Below are 19684 nucleotides of genomic sequence, written 5' to 3' on the forward strand. Positions count from 1 at the left end.
GTATTCTGCTAGTAAAGTTAAAGTGTGTAATGTATGGTATGAGCCAAGAAACTATAAGGAAGTATTGGCATTACCTAAAATTGAACAAGTGGAAAGAAGCCATGGACAAGGAAATGAAACTCATGGGAGAACATGAAGTATTCACATCTATGACTTTGCCACAGAGTAGCAAAGCTGTAGGATGCAAGTCGTTATACAAGAAGAAAGTACTGCCTAATAATGAGGTACAATATAAAGCAAGGTTAGTTGCACAAGGGTTTTCACAAATGAAAAATGTGCACTATGATGAGGTATTTGCACCAACTGTAAAAAATGAAAGCATCAGACTGGCACTAGTATTGATAGCGGTACATGGCCATAAAATTTGGCATTTTGACATAACCACTGCATTCCTCAATGCAGAAATAGAGGAAGAAATTTACATGGTTCAAGCACCAGGGTATGAAAGTAAAAAGCCTAACATGGTGTATACATTGAACAAGGCCATTTATGGGCTGAAGCAGTCAGCCAGGAATTGGAATATATGTTTAGATACTGCATTGAAGGGTCTTGGGTTCAAGAGTTGCAAGGCTGATGGTTGCATATACACTGGAAAGTTACAAGGTGGGGATTGTTAACTATTTGCATTTGTGGATAATCTTTGCTTCATTGCAAAGGATGTATCACAGGTAAACAAATTTGCTAATAAGTTGGAGAATAAATTTAAATTAAAGAATTTGGGAGAAATAAGAAATTATCTCGGTGTAGAGATAAGAATAGAATAGAATAGAATAGAATAGAATAGAATAGAATAGAATAGAATAGAATAGAATAGAATTCTTTATTGGCCATGTGAGAATCAAAGATATAGCTAATTGATCTATGAGATTCAATAAGTCCTATGGATGATAGCAGGCCCCAGAAAAAAGAGAGATGAACCAAAGTTTTCAGCTAGGATGGTTTCAAAATATACCAGAACTATTTGTAATCCTGCTAAGCTGTTGCTAACTGTGAAACATATTTTTGCAAAGTATGCACTTGGATGGATAAATTTAAAACAGGAAGAATGAAACCGTTGGAAATGAGGAACTGAAAGTAATATACACAGGTGTTTACAGAAAGTGACAGTTAGTGAAATTATGTGCAGCAGCGAATCCACATCTAACAGCCTGGGCATATGCCAAAGCCTCACGTAGGCAAAGGAGTTTTGATATATGCCAAGCCTCACGTAGGCAAAGGAGTTTTCGATACCTGCAGGACCTCACGTAGGCTGGAAGCAGGTATCAGGAACAAAAGGATGCTGCCCACCTTGGGCTACTGGCTGGACTGCAGGCGCGGATTGGTTACTTTGTATCCCTTAAGCACTGTGATTGGGTGCTACAATGTATCCACTGAGACCCCCCCACTCTTTTAACATGTAAAGTAGACTGAACTCTCTCTTTTGTGACGTTTAACAATGTGTGTTCAATAAAAGAGCTTCCCTGAGCCCGTGCTCGGGGCTGCTCATCCAAGACTGAACCGGCTTGGTGTCTTTCTTGATGCATTGGACTCAATGAGAAGCCCTCCTAATGCGGAGCAAAGCCGCAATTATGAAGCGTGAAGAAAAGTATAAAGGATAGGGTTGGAGATCAGCTCAGGGCCCTTTGATTTACAGCAGTCCTTGCAGGACCTGCTATGTGTCATTGGACCCCATTGCAATGGCTTATTAATGTAAATGTATTACTGCTATTATATCTTTTATATCTATTCATTTCTTATGTTCCAAATTATTACAAACAATAAACCTCTGATCTTAAAGTAAGAATTTTTGTTTGTGTTGCTGTCTGTTTCCTATTGGTATATTTTTATGACAGCCAAGTGTGATTGGACACACAAGGAATTTGTCTTGGTGCATATGCTCTCAGTGTACATAAAAGAAAAGAGTCAAGAGTCAAGAATCATAAGGTACAACATTTAATAATAGTCATAGGGTACAATAAGCAATTGAATCATACTAGGAAACAGTCAGTATAAATATACAGATACAAAAAGACTGAGAAAGCTGGTTATATTCTCAGTCAAAAAAGAAAAATTGAACAGTTTTTGGAGAGATACAACATGAAAGATTGTTAATATTTCTCCAACACCTATGAGTACAGATTTTCATACTCATAAATATTGGCTGCTGTTCTAAACAGAAATTATTTAAATTGCTTATCTCCACTGGCCTGGAGCTCAAAAAACACTGTAGGCTGTCAGCTAGATGTCCAGGTAAAAACAACTCCTTTCCACTCTTGTGAATGCTAGAAGTATTGCTGGTAAATCATATTTGATGTCATGATTTTGCTTTGTAAATGTTTCTTAGAATGCAATAAATTTTACAAATCTAAAATCATGTTCATTTTTAATTTATTAATATCATATTATTAAATGGGTATCTCCAATGAAGAGTTCATTTGCTATTAATGCAACAAGATCTGTTATGTTATCTTTAACTTACTCTTTATTTCCAAATATATTTCTGGCTCACTCATCTTTGGAAAGCATCACCTTAAACTCAAATACGTTGGGGTATTCACGCACCATTGGTTATCATGATTACATTTCTGCAAACGTTTGCATACTTAGGAGTGGTTTCCATGGTGAAAAAGAAACCTTGAAAAATTACCTATGAACTGCCCTTGTTGAATAATTGTAGTGCCTTTTTCCTGAATAAATCTCCACAATAAATTCAACCCCTTAGATACTTTGGGTTGAAGTTTCCAAGAACTGCCACCATAATGCCCAAAATATGCACAAAAGTATTGGAAATTCTCTTATATTTGGCCAAATATAGAGTGGGTTCATGCATTATACTAAGCTATAATACATTTTGTTTAGTTTGGGCTTAGCATTCTGGATAAACTCAGTCCCTGTGGTTTGCAAAATATGCATGCTTCAGTATATCATGGTACAACAAACCAGTGATTGTGCTTATTCAACAAGCTAATCACATCTTGCCTAATACATGTTAACCCAGATTATTTGTTTACTCAGTGTTGTTGTCTTTCCTGACTTGAAATAGCATTCTCAAACCTCAGGTATACATATTGCTTTATCTATGTGTTGTCCTCTGCTCCTTTTCATCTTGGTTGCAACTTATTTTATTTATTTATTTTATTTATTTGTCAGTCGCTTACAAGATGATATGTATAAGTATAAACATGAGTAAGAATACAGGAAATAGGTATGAATAAATGGGGACAATAGGACAGGGACGGTAGGCACGATGGTGCACTTATGCACGGCCCTTACAGACCTCTTAGGAATGGGGTGAGGTCAAAAGTGGTTACTTTGAGGTTAAAGGAGTGGGGGTTAGAAGATGTAACAACAGAGTCAGGTAGTGCATTCCAGGCATTGACCACTCTGTTGCTGAAGTCGTACTTTCTCCAATCAAGCTTGAAGCAGTTTACATTGAGTTTGTATCTGTTGTGTGCTCTTGTATTGTTGTGGTTGAAGCTGAAGTAGTCATTGACTGGTAGGACATTGTAGCAGATAATTTTGTGTGGTACGCTTAAGTCTAACCATAGGTGGCATAGTTCAAGGTTGTCCAAGCCCAAAATCTCAAGCCTGGTGATATAGGGTATTCTGTTGTGAGCAGAGGAGTGTAGTACTCTTCACATGAAATACTTCTGGACTTGTTCAATTGTATTAATGTCCAATATGCAGTGTGGATTCCAGGCTGATGAGCTGTATTTGAGTATTGGTCTGGCAAAAGTTTTGTATGCTCTAGTTAGCAATTTGATATTTCTGGAGGAGAAGCTTCATAAGATTAGATTTACAACTCTTAATGCCTTTTTGGCAATGCTGTTACAGTGAACTCTGGTGCTTAGGTAATTTGATATGAGAACTCCAAGGTCCTTGACAGAGTGAGGGTCGTCAATGAGGTCATATCCGCCTATCTTGTGTTTGGTGTACTGATTTTTTTTACCAATGTGTAGGACAGAGGATTTGTTGGTCGAGATTTGGAGTTGCCAATTGTTTGACCATTCAGACACATAATCAAGGTCGCTTTGAAGGATAGTAGCATTGTCGGTGGTGTTGAATAGTTTTACGTCATCCGCAAAGAGGACACAGTTGCTTATAAGGTGATCGCAAAGGTCATTTATATAGAGTATAAAGAGGGTGGGTCCTAGAACGCTGCCTTGGGGGACACCGCTGTTAACTGGAGCAGGGTTTGATATAGCGCTCCCTATTTTTACTATTTGTTGCCTGTTTGACAGGAACACAGTAATCCACTTATGAAGGGATCCGGAAATGCCGTAAGAGTTTAGTTTTAACAGTAGTCTGTCATGTGCTGTTGAGGTAATTCCCCATTAGGAGAATGAGTGCATACAGGGAGACGTAGTGAGAGTGCTGAAGAATAACACACAACTAGCACACAGATATACTGTATAGTAAAATGTAGGTTTTTACTTCCAGTAAAAACAGTTAAGCAAAGTCCAAACAAGCAATCCAAGTCATTCACGGTTAAAGCAGCCAGTTTTCAGTCCAGGGATAATCCAAATAACATAGGCCAGTATCAAAAACAGTTCAGTAACAGACTTACATCAAATCCAAGACGAACTATGATTAGTAACACTCAATAGGAATGGCAACACTCTCCAGAACAGAAGAACAGGAACTAAACAACCCAGGTTTCTGGCTCCATCTTATGGCCATTTGAGGAACCACACACAATTACAGTTTTAGCATTCTCTTAAAGAGAAAGTATTAAAATGTCTATCCTGGTTTATATGTTTTCCAACCCAACTATTAGGTGACTTACATTCCTAACATTCTCCCCTTTGGGTAGGACAATATATACAACCTTACATTCTAAGTCCATAATCCTCACAGCAAGCCTTATGCTTTACAGAGCCTTGGGCTTTTGTAAAATGATCTGCAATGTTATTTTCTGACATACAGTATTCTAGCTTAATCATCTTAATTTGCACACATTGTCTAACATTTAAATATCTTAAATCTGTGTGTTTTGATCTTGTCTTAACAGCAAGATTTGAAGCCATCTGTATTGCTGATTGGTTGTCTTCATAAACAACAATAGAATCTGTTACATCAATTCCCATATCAATTAATAGTTGCTTATAACTAACTAAATCTATACATAATAAAGACAAACATGAGAATTCAGCCTCCATTGTTGACAAACTTAGATGTTTCTGTCGAATAGACCTCCATCCAATCAACACCTTTCCCAATAATACTACAGTACCCGATGTAGATTTACATGTATTTATGTCTGTAACAAAACTTGCATCAGCATATGCAGTTAAACTCAGTTCATCTTTAGGCTCCAAATACAATACATAATGCATTGTTCGTTTCAGATATCTTGGCACACGTTTAGCAGCTTGCCAGTGCCTTTCAGTTGGCTCAGCATTAAACCTTGCTATTAGGTTAACACTGTATGCTATATCTGGCCTTGACCAATTACTGAGATAAGATAAGCTACCAATTAAAGACTGATAAATGTTCTTATCAAAAATAGGACTTTGAACATCACTATGGCTAAACTCCTGGCTCATTGGTGTTTTAGCCGGCTTACAAAGTTCCATTTTAAAACTTTTTAGTAATTGGTTAATTTTAAATGCCTGTGAGATTTTGTAGCCTCCCCTAGTTCTATCTATCTTTAAACCAAGATATTGTTTGATTTCTCGTAACTGTTTTATCTTAAATCTCTTCTCTAACAGTTAAATTATTTTAGTACCTTCTTGTTCAGTTTTGGTGATTAATACTATGTCATCAGTAAACAATAGCAACAATGACACTGCACCATTACTTTCCTTTTTAAACAAACATGGATCAGCCATGCCAGCTACAAAACCTATCTTAGTTAATTCCTTAACTATACACTGGTTCCACTCATATCCTGATTGCTTCAAGCCACAAAGATTCTTTTTCAATCTCCAGCAATCAGTTGTATTATCATTTTTTATACCTAAAGGTTTCTTTAAATATGCAGATATGCCGTCTCTACATCTAAATGATTTATAATGTATTTCTCCTTAGATGCCCACACTAATGCCGCCCTTAATGTAGTAGCCTTCAGACTAGGTGCAAACACCTCATTGTAGTCGTTTGCTGTCTGATTGAACCCTTGTGCTACTAACCTGGCTTTATGGGTGACAGTCCCATCTACACCTGTCTTAAATTTATAAACCCATATACACCCTATGGCATGTTCACCTGGTGGTAACCTGACGTTATCATATACTTCCAGTCTTTGTAAAGATTTCAGTTCCTTATCCATTGCTTCCTGCCAAGCAGCCTGATCCTTAGCAGGATACAGTTTCAGTTCATTATAATTACTTGGAACTGTATTCACTTAGCATACAACACTAGCCTGATATCTATCAGGTGGTCGTGTTACACGGGTTGAACATCTTGGTAATACAGGGCTTACTGGTGGGCTCTCCTGTTCCACCTGCTCCTGTTCTTCTACCTCCTCCCGTGCCTGTTCTCCTACTTCCTCCTGTGCTTCCTCTTTAATGGCTATTTGTGGTTTACTTAATTCATCTTTAGGGACTATTTGGGTGTCAATAATAATATCATTGCTGGATTCCTGTTCCAGTTTATCCCACCCAATGTGTTCAAGAAATTTTGCACTAGCGCTACAATAAACATGAGCTTTGCCTGGATCCCAGAATCTAAACGATCTATGGTTGGCTTCGTAACCTACGAAAAATAATTTCCTAGCTCTATGTTGCCCATTCAGTCTTACTTGTGAGGGAATATGCACCCATGCTGGAGCTCCAAATATGTGTAGGTAACTTAAATTTGGTTTTCTGCCATGGCAACGAGTGAATGGCAATTCTCCAGTTGTTGTGTTAACTACATGATTGCTACACATTATGGCCTCACCCCACAGTGTTTCAGGCAAACCTGAATCAGATAACATAGTATGAGCCATGGCTTGTAACGTTTGCCCTCTTCGTTCTACAAACGAGTTATGTTGTGTTCTGTAAGGTGCAGAACGTTTATGCTTGACACCAGCCAGTTTTAGCATCATTTGGAATCTCTTGTTGACAAACTCAGTCCCATTATCAGTAACTAAAGTAATTACTTTACTCCTCATTTTTCTCTCAGCAAATCTTAGCCAGTTAAAGAAATGTTGGAATGCTTCTGTTTTGTTTTTCATTAGATAGCAGAAACCGTACCGTGAGTAATGGTCCTTTATACTCAAAAGATAGCTGGTCTTAGGACCAGTTATGTCAGCAAACACAACCTCTAAAGGTTCATTGGTCTTAAACCCATTTAGTCTGTTTGCTGGAATAACCTTGCTTTTCTCCTGGCTACAAGCATTACAGTTTAAGTACTTCCTACAGGGTTTTAATTTTACTCCCTCTGACAATTCAACAGTTTGTTTGAGCATTTTGAAATTAATGTGCCCCAGACGTCTATGCAGTAAATGTATACATTCATCATGTGGCTGAACATTGTTATAAACGGAGTTAGCCATCTGCAACTGGTCATCATGTTATCACATATAAATCATTCTCTAAAGTAGCAGTAACACTTTTATCCTCTTTCTCTATTATACAGTTATCTCCCCTAAAGGTTACTACATAATCAATATTAACTAAAGCCCTTACTGATAACAAATTAAATTTCAGTTTAGGTACATACAACATAGTTAAATGCTCGTTTATACAAGAACAATATACAGTACCTTCACCAGATGCTTTCATCTTCCATCCATTTGCCAATGATACATGCTGCTTACTCGTAGACATCTTTACAAACCTCTTTCTATCTTTAGTAATGCACTGCGATGCTCCACTATCAACAACCCATAAATTATGATTTACAGTTGAATTGCTAGACATAGCTAAACTAACATTCTTCTTAGCCTTCTGGTGATTACCAGTATTCTGACGTTTTCCTTTCTTACAGAATCTAGCTATATGTCCCCTAGCCCCACAAGAAAAACATTTCCTAACAGTATAGGCAGTTGAACACAAATCCTCTTCTTGTGGTTGTTCCTTCTTCAGTTGGTCCCTATCCAGTCATCTTCTTGCTTCTTCCAACAACCTTCCAGGTATGTCAGTTAATGTCAGTTTATCTCTGGGCAGGTCTTCCAGTGAAGATACCTAATCATCATATCTTTCATCCAATGAGGAAAGAATAATGTAAACCTGATGTAGCTCTGAAAAAATCAGTTCCTTCTCATGTAGCTCTTGAAAAGTTCTTTTCATGAAGTTCAAATGAGTTAACATATCTCCACCTTTCAGAAGAGGTGCTCTAAACAGTTTACGTGTAAGGTGTATGTGTGCACCTACACTGTCACGAACATAAATCCTCTTCAAATTCTCCCAACACCTAGCAGCAGACTCTTCTCCATGAATATGGACTAGCTGCTGGTCACTCAGTGTTAGTCCAATTATACAAAGAGCTTGTTTGTTGTTCTGTTTAAAGTCAGCAAGCTTCTTGGCATCGTCCTCATTATTTGGATCCCAAGCATTTACATCCAGTGGATCTTGAACTGAATTCCATAACCCTTCTCTACACAGAAGTAGACTGCACTTCATAGACCAGGAAACATAGTTTGTTCCATTCAACTGGGTTATCAGTGATAGACTTGTTGAAGGGTCTTGTGCGATCTTTACCAGGATAGTAAACCACAATTAAACAGTAAACAGCTGTCTGTATAAGGTACTGTGTATTCACACTAACTCTCAGTTATCTGAGCCAGGTATGGCCTGGGCCCATAACCAGTGTTGAGGTAATTCTCCGTTAGGAGAATGAGCGCACAAAGGGAGACGTAGTGAGAGTAGTGAAGAATAACACACAAGTAGCACACAGATACACTGTATAGTAAAATGTATGTTTTTACTTCCAATAAATGTTTAAGCAAAGTCCAAGCAAGCAGTCCAAGTCATTCACAGTTAAAGCAGTCAGGTTTTCAGTCCAGGGACAATCCAATAACAAAGTCCAGTATCACAAGTCCACCACATATGGTAATATGAGCCAGGTATCTGATGACATTTCCAGCACTTTTCAGATTTATTCTTGAATATTCTTGCTATTCTTGTCAGGGGAAAATGCCACCTGTAAAACATCTTATACAAATTTTCTTTATATGCTGTTGACATTGTCATTTTATAATTTTGAGACCACAATTTTTGCCATTTCTCTAAATCAATCCCATATCCAAAATTCTTCCCCCAAGCAATCATTGTTTCTTTAACTTGTTCTTCCTCTAGTTTAATTTCCAGCAAATAACTATATAATTTTTTGATCACTTTTTCATCAGTACCTGTCAAAATCCTATCTAGGTCAGTCAATTTATCATAAAATCCCTCTTTTAGAATCTTTAAGATACCTTGAGTGTATTTGCACATATGAAAACCAATTCATCTTTATACCTCGTTCTTCTAGATTTTTTATTGTTTTAAGTTCACCCTTTTCATCCAATATTTCCCCATATCTAACTGTTTGTTCCTTCTTATATGTTATAGGATAAGAAAAAGCTTCAATAGTTGATAACCAAACTGGGATTTTCAAATAACATTGTCTCTTAATTTTCTCCCAGTTCAACCATAAAGACTCCCGTATATAATGCCTTCTAAAATAGCCCTGCGATTTAGTTCCCTTATACCACAGAAAAGCATGCCAGCCTAGTAATAAATCATGTCCTTCTAATGTCAACAATCTAGTCTTTCTTAATGTTATCCATTCTTTAGCCCACATCAGATTTGCAGCTTGGTAATACAGCTCCCAATTAGGGAGGCCAAATCCTCCTCTAGTTCTAGCATCTTGTAAAAGTTTTAATTTTATTCTCACTTTCTTACCTTGCCATATATACTTCAACACAATTTTATTTAATTCTTCAAAATAATCTTTGCCAAGCCTAATTAGTATTGTTTGGAACAAATATAAAATTCTGGGTAAAATATTCATCTTGATTGTTGAAATTCTGCCTATCAATGACAATTGTAGGTTTTCCCATTATTGGACTAGATTTCGCATATGGTTGGAAAAAATGACAAAGAAACATATAGATTTGAAATCAGAGATTTTTTTATTGGGAATCTTACCTGATACGTATAATAAAAATTTGAAGTATTTGATTGTAAATGTATTAACAGCGGCTAGGATTGTATTTGCTAAAAATTGGAAGAGTGAGAAAATACCATCAGAGGAAGAAATTATTAAGAAAATATTGGAATGTGCTGAAATGAGTAGATTGACATTTGAAATCAGAGAACAAGAAGATAAACAATTTTATGAAGTTTGGGACCTTTTCTATCAATGGCTAGATAATAAAATATAATAATAGAATATTTAGAAACTTAGGAAATAATGAATATATATTTCTTTTTTTCTCTTTTTTTTGATACTATCTTTATAAAATTTTATTAAGATAGACTTGGAAAGATTTTATGATTTGTTATAAAATAAATTAAGTAAATTATAGTTATCTTGTTAAAGTATGAGTTAATAAAATTATAGTCAAATGATTGTTTAATAATGATATCAGGCTATATAATTGTTGATTGATAATATGAGCTATTATGTAATATAACTACAATGGAGACTACGAAATGGATGCACAAAAAAAAGTGGTAAACCAACCGATACACTGTCTGTAAATTCATGAAGGAGGGTGAGGTTTTTATGTTTTATGTTTTAGGTGTTTTTGTTTGTTGTTAAAATCAATAAAACTTTTTTTTAAAAAAAAACAAAGTCCAGTATCAAAAACAGTTCAGTAACAGACTTACATCAAACCACACCCAATTACAGTTTTAGCATTCTCTTAAAGAGACAGTATTAAAATGTCTATCCTGGTTTATATATTTTCCAAGCCAACAATTAGGTGACTTACATTCCTAACAGGTTCGTAGGTACATTCATTTAGGGTCCAATTTATAAGAGGTAGATTGAGGTGACCAAGGAAAATAAGAGGGTGTCGGCAAGAGGCAGCCCATGTTAGCAGTGAAGTTAGCTTGTTTGAATGAACTGTGTCATAATCAGGGGCTCTGTACCATAGTAAGAAGCGGATTGTGGTATTTAAGGACAGTTCACAGACGATGGTCTCTGGAAGAGCAAGTTCCTGTGTAATTTGAATCTTTTTTAGATTTAGGGATTTTTTTGTAGAAGATAGCAACTCCACCTCCTCTACAGATTTCGCAATCTGACCGATAAACATGGTATTAGCTGACTGTGGTAACGCAGTCTGGAAAAGATGCATTTAACCATGTCTCACAGACAAATATAATTTCAAATGTGGTCATGCCTAATAAGATGAAGAATTCAAGAGACTTCCGGAAGTGAGGTCATGGCAGAGTGGAGCAGGAGAGCGATCTCTGCAATCCTGTATCTGAATTTTCGTGCTTGGAAACTTTCAGAGGCATCATGAAGCTTGGAGAGACACACGAATTAGAAGGAGAAGCCTAGGAGCAGAGTGGAGGAAAGCAACCTCCCACTGCAACGAGGGGAAGCCCTTTGAATCCGGTGCGAAAGAAACCCGGCATCTACGGCGGGTCTGAAGCTGTGACAGCCAGCTGCGATTGGGAAGCAGGAAAGTGGATCAACGCAAGACATCAGAAGAAGAACGGCAGATTGGGACAGTTTTTGAGAAGTGAGAGAAGTTTGAAAGACTTTGTGAAAGACTTTGACAGAGGGAGTCTCCGGATAGAGTGAATACAGTGGCTAATTGGCGGAGGATAGCGAAGCGAAAGGGAGAGGAAGAAACAGAACAGTTTGACAGCTGAGAGAGAGCGCTGCAGAAGAAAAGATTGAGACTCTGTGAATAAAAAATCAAAATTTCTACAATTTGGATTGATTACTAACAGAGCAGAAAAGATGTCAGCTTTAAAATTCAGCTGCCATATTTTTTTAAGAGAGTTGGAGGAGTTGAAAAGTTCAAGGTTATTCTGTATGTCATATTAAGAAATTCCAGTGGCAGTTAATTGGTTCTCGTGATTTATGAAGTGCAGAAGTGGGAGGAGAGACGGGAGGAGAGAAGGTGGATTCTGTGTAACGCGTGAAAATAATTTCATTTGGGAAATTGCCTTTGACATGCCAGAACTGTTTCTAAATAAATCAATTGGAGAGAAATGTCTCAGAGTGATTGATATCATAAATACTTTCTAGATGCCTTACATTTATTTCCCAAGTCAAGCTTTTATTTTTTGAAGGGGCTTGGCTGATACCCCAGAGTTCTTTTTCCTGAGATGGAGAATTATCAACAATCAGCCGAAGTTCGAGACATGCGGGAGGGGGAGTATGGGGGCCCTCCCTCCGGAACATTAATTGGATCTGCAAGCCCTTGTTTGGAGATGATGGATGCTTTCAGAATGACAGTAGAGGAAAGAGATTTGGGAGCTATACCGAAGCGTTTCAACTCAAGAAGTTGTTATAACCCAGAGGTAACCCAGCTGGTTGAAGAGAAATCTTTCGCCAGCCCCAGGCAGATTGCTATTCTGTCTGATTTGAGGGAGGAAACTATACAGATGCCAGTTGGAGGAAGCCAGAAAGACGCATCAACTGACAGAGGTATGTTGCAGCCTCTGAAGCCATCCCCACATTTTCCAGAGGGAATTTTGCCCCCTGCAGAGAGTATCCCTCCAGGGTGGGGATTTTATCCAGGCCAGGGGTGGATTTAGTGCCAATGGCAGGCAGCACCAACAAAGTCCTTGTCTGAAGGTGAGTTGCCCAGACCGCAGACAGCAGCCACTTCCCCTCCACCCGACCAGGGAACCAGGCCACACCCATCTTCCTCCTGGCAAACACAAATGCAACCCCAACCGGCAGCAAGGCCACAGGGACCCCTATTCCAGAGAGGCACCACCCAGCCAGGATACAGGGGGCCTACCCAGCCTACGTATGCCACCCGGCCGATTCCTTTCATTCCAGTTCAACCTGCAGTGGCCTGGCCTGTGCCACCTCCCCAACCACGACCCAGGCCAGACCAAATACCCTTTAAGGCTGTATTTGATGGCCACCATGAACATTTCAATTATTTCCTTACTCGAATCCAATCCCATATAGAACAATTTGGAGATCAATACACCACAGAGCGCGATTTGGTTACGGCCATAACAAATGGGATGAATGAAGGGGATGCTTCAGACTGGGTGGCCCAACTACACAACGAACAAGCCCCCGAATTACGTGATGTAAACAGATTTATTCAATTATTAAGACTCAGATTTGAAAATCCAGACAGGGTAGCAGAGAATGAAGAGAAGTTAATGGAAATGAGGCAAGGCAAGCGACTCTTGTAAGAATTTATTTGGGACTTTAGAAGGGTCACAAGCCACCTCATGGATTGGCCTGAAAGAATGACTTTACACTTTTAAAAACGCCATTGATCCAGAAGGTCTGTGAAATTAGTGGAATCCCAGAGACCTTACAAACGTATGCCGCCTCCCTCAGCTTAGATCGCAGCATCAACCCACACAGGAAACCCCTTCCGGCAGCCCCGCTTAAGAGAATTGTGGCTAGGAGACCGCCAACTGGATCAGCCGAAACTGCTCATACCCAACCTACCAGGATGCTGAAATGTTACCGCTGTGGCCAAGCCGGCCATAGAGCAGCAGACTGTCTGGCCCCTGCTCCTGTACCACAAGCTCCGCAGTCGAAATCTAATCCAGCTATTAGAGGTTGGAAGAATCAAGAAAGACCTCCGGCCAGGGGCGGGTTTGCCAAACACAGCTGGGAAAGCCCCCTCTGCGCAGAGGGGAGCAACGGACCACCAGACCGCCACCACATCCCCAAGAACCCGACCTGCAAAGACGACCCAATGTTGAGTGATCCCATCATCCCTTTTACAGTCAAGGTCAAGTTAGTGGTACCAAACATGGGGGAGGCTGGGGAGTTAGAAGCTGTCATTGATACTAGGTGTTCTAGATGTCTTATCGGACTCTCCATCGTTGAACAATTGGGCATAAAGACTAACCCACTAAAACGCCCAATTAGATTTGAGCAAGTGGAGGGAACCTTAATTGGGGGGACCCCAGCCACCCAAATGACAGAATGGATCAAGATGGAATTAGGGCCCCATTGCGAACTCATACACTTCATAGTGGCCCCCCAAAATGTCAGAATCAATCATACTGGGACTTACAAAGACTTGGCTGAAGCATTCAGTGAAGAAGAGTGTAATGTTTTACCTCCGCATCGAGCCACTGATTGCGCCATAGAATTAGAGCCCAGGGCGAAATTACCAAAACCAAAGATGTATTCCATGACGCCTGCTGAAATGACTGAATTAAGGAAATACATCAACAGCAATTTGGAACGAGGTTTTATTGAGCCTGCCAAATCAAAACTAGCCACTCCTGTGTTGTTCAAGGAGAAGATAGATGGCGGGTTTAGATTGTTGACTTTAGAGGCGTGAACGCCATATGAGTCAAAAACATGTACCCTCTCCCCCTTATGAAGGCCTTATTGAACCACCTGTCGAAGGGCTTCTGGCCGCCAAATTATATGCGAATTCCACAAAGAGTTGTTGGACTACGTAGGCTACCAAATATCCAACCTGGAGATTGAAATGGACCCCAGAAAGGTGAAAGCTGTGCTGGACTGGCAACCCCCAGAACCCAAAAACAACTTCAAAGTTTCTTGGGGTTTGACAACTTCTATAGACAATTCATTCCGTCCTTTGCTGAAATTGCCCTCCCATTGACGGAGCTATTAAAAACGGGCCCGTCACCCACCAAACCGAAGCCAAGTCAACCCCTGGCTTGGACTATGGACTGTCAGAAAGCTTTTGAGGCCTTAAAACACCTCTTTGCAGCTGAGCCCATCCTCCAGCACCCAGACTCAACCAAGACTTTTATTGTCCAAATGGATGCAAGTGATGTAGCGGTGGCAGCTGTTTTGCTGCAAAAGGACTCTCAAGGCCGGCTGATGCATCGCGCTTATGTGTCCAAAAAGCTGACAGACACAGAGCGAAGGTGGACAGTGTGGGAGAAAGAAGCATTCACCGTACGATGGGCTTTGTTGACTTGGAGGCATTTTCTAGAAGGGGCGCCAGGGGTCTTTGAGGTATGGACTGATCATAAGAACCTTGAGGCTCTGAAGACCCCTAGGAGATTATCTCCCAAATAAGTCTGCTGGGCCCAATATTTCAAGCAATTCAACTTCAACATTAAGTATATCCCTGGAGGGAAAAACGTACTGGTGGACCTTTTGTTCAGAAAACCTCAGTTTGACAGCCACCGAGAGGAAATTGTACAAGCTTTAATTTCAGAAGCTCAATCGGCAGGCCAAGTAACCACTCGATCACAAGCCAACCTCAACCCCAAACACCTGGAAGATAAGCTGACTGCAGGATTGAAAATGGCCCTATTGACCAGCCCTTGGTTCCTGGACCATCAAACCAAGTTGACAATGAAGGATGGACTAGCTTGGAAAGGGACTAAGCTTTATGCACCCACAACCCTAAGACTACTGGTACTAAAGCGTAGCCATGACTCCCGGCTAGGAGGCCACTTCAGATTACTAAAATGGGCATTGGTGCTTACCTGATACGCCCTTTCTCGTTGAGCTGCGTAGAGCATCCAGATTGGGAGGTGCTCCAGTCTCTGCACTCACAGGCTGAGCTTTAATTGAGGAACGCTCCTCCCTGTCCATGTGACTCCCTTGGAACGTTCCCCAGTTTTATGAAGACGAGCAGACAAACACTATCATCTCATCCTGACCATTGTAAAACATTAATCTCTGACTCCTTGATTCATTGGCCGAAACAGGATTCCCCACCAGAAAGCTAAATTAGGGTGGGGCTGGATGCTCTACGCAGCTCGACGAGAAAGGGCGTATCAGGTAAGCACCAACGCCCATTCTCCATCGAGCTGCTCCAAGCATCCAGATTGGGACATACCAAAGCGTGTCGGAATCTCCTCTGATTTCTAAACAACTTGTTGTAGGGCTCGACTGACAGAGGACACCTCGACTGAAGCAAACCATCAATCTTGTAAAGAGGAATGAAAAGTTGACAGGGACGACCAAATGGCCACTCGACAGGTGTCATTGATCAATGTCTGAGTTGCCCAAACTGCTGAGGTAGCCGCACTCCTTGTGGAATGTGCGGTTATTCCTCTGGGAACAGGAGCGTTTGAACCAAGTCGGCCTTGGAGAGTGTAGCTCTAATCCAACGGCCTACAGTCGACGGGGATACTTTGATACCCAGCGTCTTAGGTTGAAACGAACAGCATAATGATTCCAACCACCTGAAAGGCTGAGTGCGGCTGATATAATACGAAGCGCACGCCTGACAATGAAGAACGCCAGTGTCTTTCCCTCTCTCTCGAGAGGGACTGGGACAACCGTTAGGAAGGAAAAAGTTCCTGCGATCCGTGTAAGGCTGAGTTAACCTTGGGCAAGGAAGGAAGGGTCCGGTCGTAGGACCACCCGATCAGCATGAAAAACGCCGAGATCCTTCTGGCGGATAGAGCTGCGATTTCAGATATCCGACGAGCAGATGAGACTGCCACTAGAAACACTAGTTTGAACGTTAGGCATTGAAGTGATGTCTCCCTTAAGGGCTCGAAGGGAGGATTAGCAGTAACGGGAGAACCCAATTAAGATCCCAAGTTGGGTATCGGTGTACCACTGGAGGATGCCAGCTGGCAGTTCCTCTAAGGAATGCTCGGATGCGAGGGTGGTGAAAGCGAGCCAATATTGCCACAGGAGATGACGGTTGATAAGGTTGCAACATGTCGTCTCAAGGAATTAGGGGCTAGCCCTTTATCCAGTTCGCCTTGCATGAAGGCTAATATTTGTGCAATAGATGGAGAGATCACTATGTGATCGCAGCATCATCTACCAAGAGAAATGTCCCATGTGGTATTATATATACGTACGGGTGGTTGAGGACCGAGTTGCTGTCAGAATGGTATAGATGGCCTGGCTGGCAGGCCCTTCTTTCCTTAAACGGTCCTGCTCAACCTTCCGACGGCCAGATGAGGCCCCTGCAGGTTCGGATGCAGGAGGGGTCCCTGGGATAACGAGACTCTGCCCGGTGGGATTCTCCAGGGAAGGGCCACTGACGGGGTGCGAAAGTCTGTGTACCACAGTCTCCTGGGCCAGTGTGGGGTAGCCGAGAGAGTTCTGCCCTCTCGCGAATCAGCCTTAGGATCACCCTGGGGATCAACGGAAGTGGGGGAATGCGTAAGCAGCCCTGAGGGCCAGGGACAACGTAAGGCGGTGTGGTTCTCCACCCCCAAAGCAGGGTACCTCGAGAAAGGTCTCGTGAGCTGGGCATTGAACATGATGCGAATGGCACCACTAGTGGTTGGCCTGATATTGCTGAGGCTTACCTGAACAGGGAGAGGAGCAGGCGGCACTCTGACTGGTCTATAGTGGTCCTGCTCAGCCAGTCTGCCTGAATGTTTGAGGCCCCCGATGTAAGCTGCCCTGGTGGAAGGAGGTTGGTCCCTGCCCAGCGACAGAGACGCTTAGCCTCCCTCATGAGCCAAATGGGTGTGTGTGTCCCCCTGTCTGATGACGTGTGCCTGTCAGAATGAAGATGTGGCGTCCGCGTACCTGGGGAAGGAAGCTGCGTAGGGCCAGGTATACAGCGTGAAGCTCCAGCCAATTTATGCTGCACCGTAGCTTGGCTGCTGACCATGTGCCCTGAGCTGAGAACGAGTGGAGGTAACGCCCTATCCGGAAGGCTGGTGTCTGTGGCGAGGGAGACCCACCGGGATTCCCTGAAGTGATGCTCTCTGTCGATGGCAGGTCTGGTCCACCAGAGGAGGGACACGAGGACCTCTGAAGTGCCTTCGCCAGGGAGTTTGGGTTGCTACCTCTAGATCGCTGCTTGGAAGCAGGAACCACTGAAGGGATCTGGGATGCAGACAGTCCCAAGGAAAAATGAAATGCATGAAACTAATCCATGGAATACATGAAGCCAAGCAATTTACTAAGTCCAGGAATGCTACCTTTATTGTGCCCGCCTGATCTCCCTGACCGATTTCTGGATGCTATTCGGTGGATGGAGATAACCGTCTTTTTTGCCAATAAACGAGGACCATGCATCTGGAGAGCGGGGAGGGTGACAATGTAAGGCGTTGTGTGGTTCTGGTGTCCCTTTCTGCTTGGAGTTTGGAAGGGGACAGGATAAGAGTGTCATCCAGAAATAGCGAATGCATATGGGGAAGACTCTAAGGAGAGCCATCAGAGCCACGAGGCTCTTGATGAAGGCTCTCGGGGCCGAGGTCAAGCCAAGGGGAAGGGTCCCGTATAGAAAGTGTTGGCTGTGGTAGCGAATCGGAGAATTTTGAAACAGGAGGGTCAAATAACGATATGTAGGTATGCCTCAGAGGGGTCAATGGAAGTGAGCCGATCTCCCTTCCTGGTACCCTGATGAATAGGTTGTAGCGAGTGCATCCTAAATTTGTGCCGGAGAATGAACCGGTTGATCCTTTTCAAATCGAAAATGGGCCTCTACCTTCCGGAGTGTTTAAGGGTGGGACGGGCTGTAGGCCTTGATTCAATAAGATGCTGGATAGCGGCATCTACTAGTCCACGTTTGGTGCGATCTTGGGAGAGGGGGTATCCTGAAATGCTCGGGGGGAGGGGATTGAAATTCAGGAGAAAAAAGGCCGAATTGATAGTGTCCCTAACCCAGGCATCCTCGGCAAGGAGTTTGAGGCGTCCGCCAATGGGATGAGGAGGGAGGGACTTATCTGGGGTGCCGGGAGGTTTACTGCCTGCGCCCCGAAGGGGTTTCTTGGAGCTGGAACCGGGAGACGGTTCGATCCTGGAGTTGGGCCCGCCGGGAGGCAGGGCTTCTCTGAAACCTGGGAGAGAAAGCTGTCTGATAGGACGTTCGAAGGGGTCCCCTCCGAAAGAGCTGGGATACTCTGCCTTCAGGTCTGGGAAAGAGAGACGTAAGAAATTTATTTATTTAATATATCAGTTTTCCATTAATAAGGTCCAAGAGCTGGATCGAAGAGATTGCCCCCGAGATGGGAGCAGAGGCCAATTTAACTTGTTTTCTTTGAATTATTATTTTTTATATATACGTATGCTTGCCAACATTGAAGCCAAGATCGACGCCGGCTGTGACCTGGGATGAAATAGCCCCGGTGGAAACTTAACGGTGGCCTAGTACTGGATGGGGGGACCTGCTGCTTTGATGGAGCCTTCTAATGGAGGACCGTGTAAAGAAGGAAGCAGCGGTGGCTGCTAAAGTGGGCCAAGCATTAGATTGATGCGTCCGGCAAAACGCCAATTTGGCCCAATTGTCCTCTGGCTTTAAGACTTCCAGAGCATCACTTGGGATAGGGGAGGTCCGAACCCCCCTATGGACCCGTCAACGTTGGGAGTCTCTAACAGGGTGGAAACTCTGCATCGAGATTAAAAAATCTCCTATCCCGATTGGAGGGGGCGGGAGGCGCCCCTACAGAAGCCAATTGTTTTGCTACCAGGTTAGAAGAATGGGTGGAGTAGGAATCACTTTAGCCTCCACAACCGGTAGTCTGAAAATGGACTTCTCTGGATTACCAGAGGTTGCTGGGGCAGTAAGAGGGTTGTGACCCCAGACCAGAATATCTTTGCCTTAAACAAAAAAGGGCTTGAACAGGTGGGGTTTGAATAAACCCACGAATGTGGGCTGGGAGGGGGTAATACCCACATCCTCCGATATTCCTAATTCCATTGGGTCCACGATATTCCTAATTCCATTGGGTCCACTTCCATTGGGTTCAGAGTAGTGTAAGGACCCCATATT

The sequence above is a fragment of the Pseudonaja textilis genome, unplaced genomic scaffold (assembly GCF_049901715.1).
Source record: "Pseudonaja textilis isolate UNSWEBS1 unplaced genomic scaffold, rPseTex1.2 PTEXSCF20, whole genome shotgun sequence".
NCBI classification, from domain to species: Eukaryota; Metazoa; Chordata; class Lepidosauria; order Squamata; family Elapidae; genus Pseudonaja; species Pseudonaja textilis.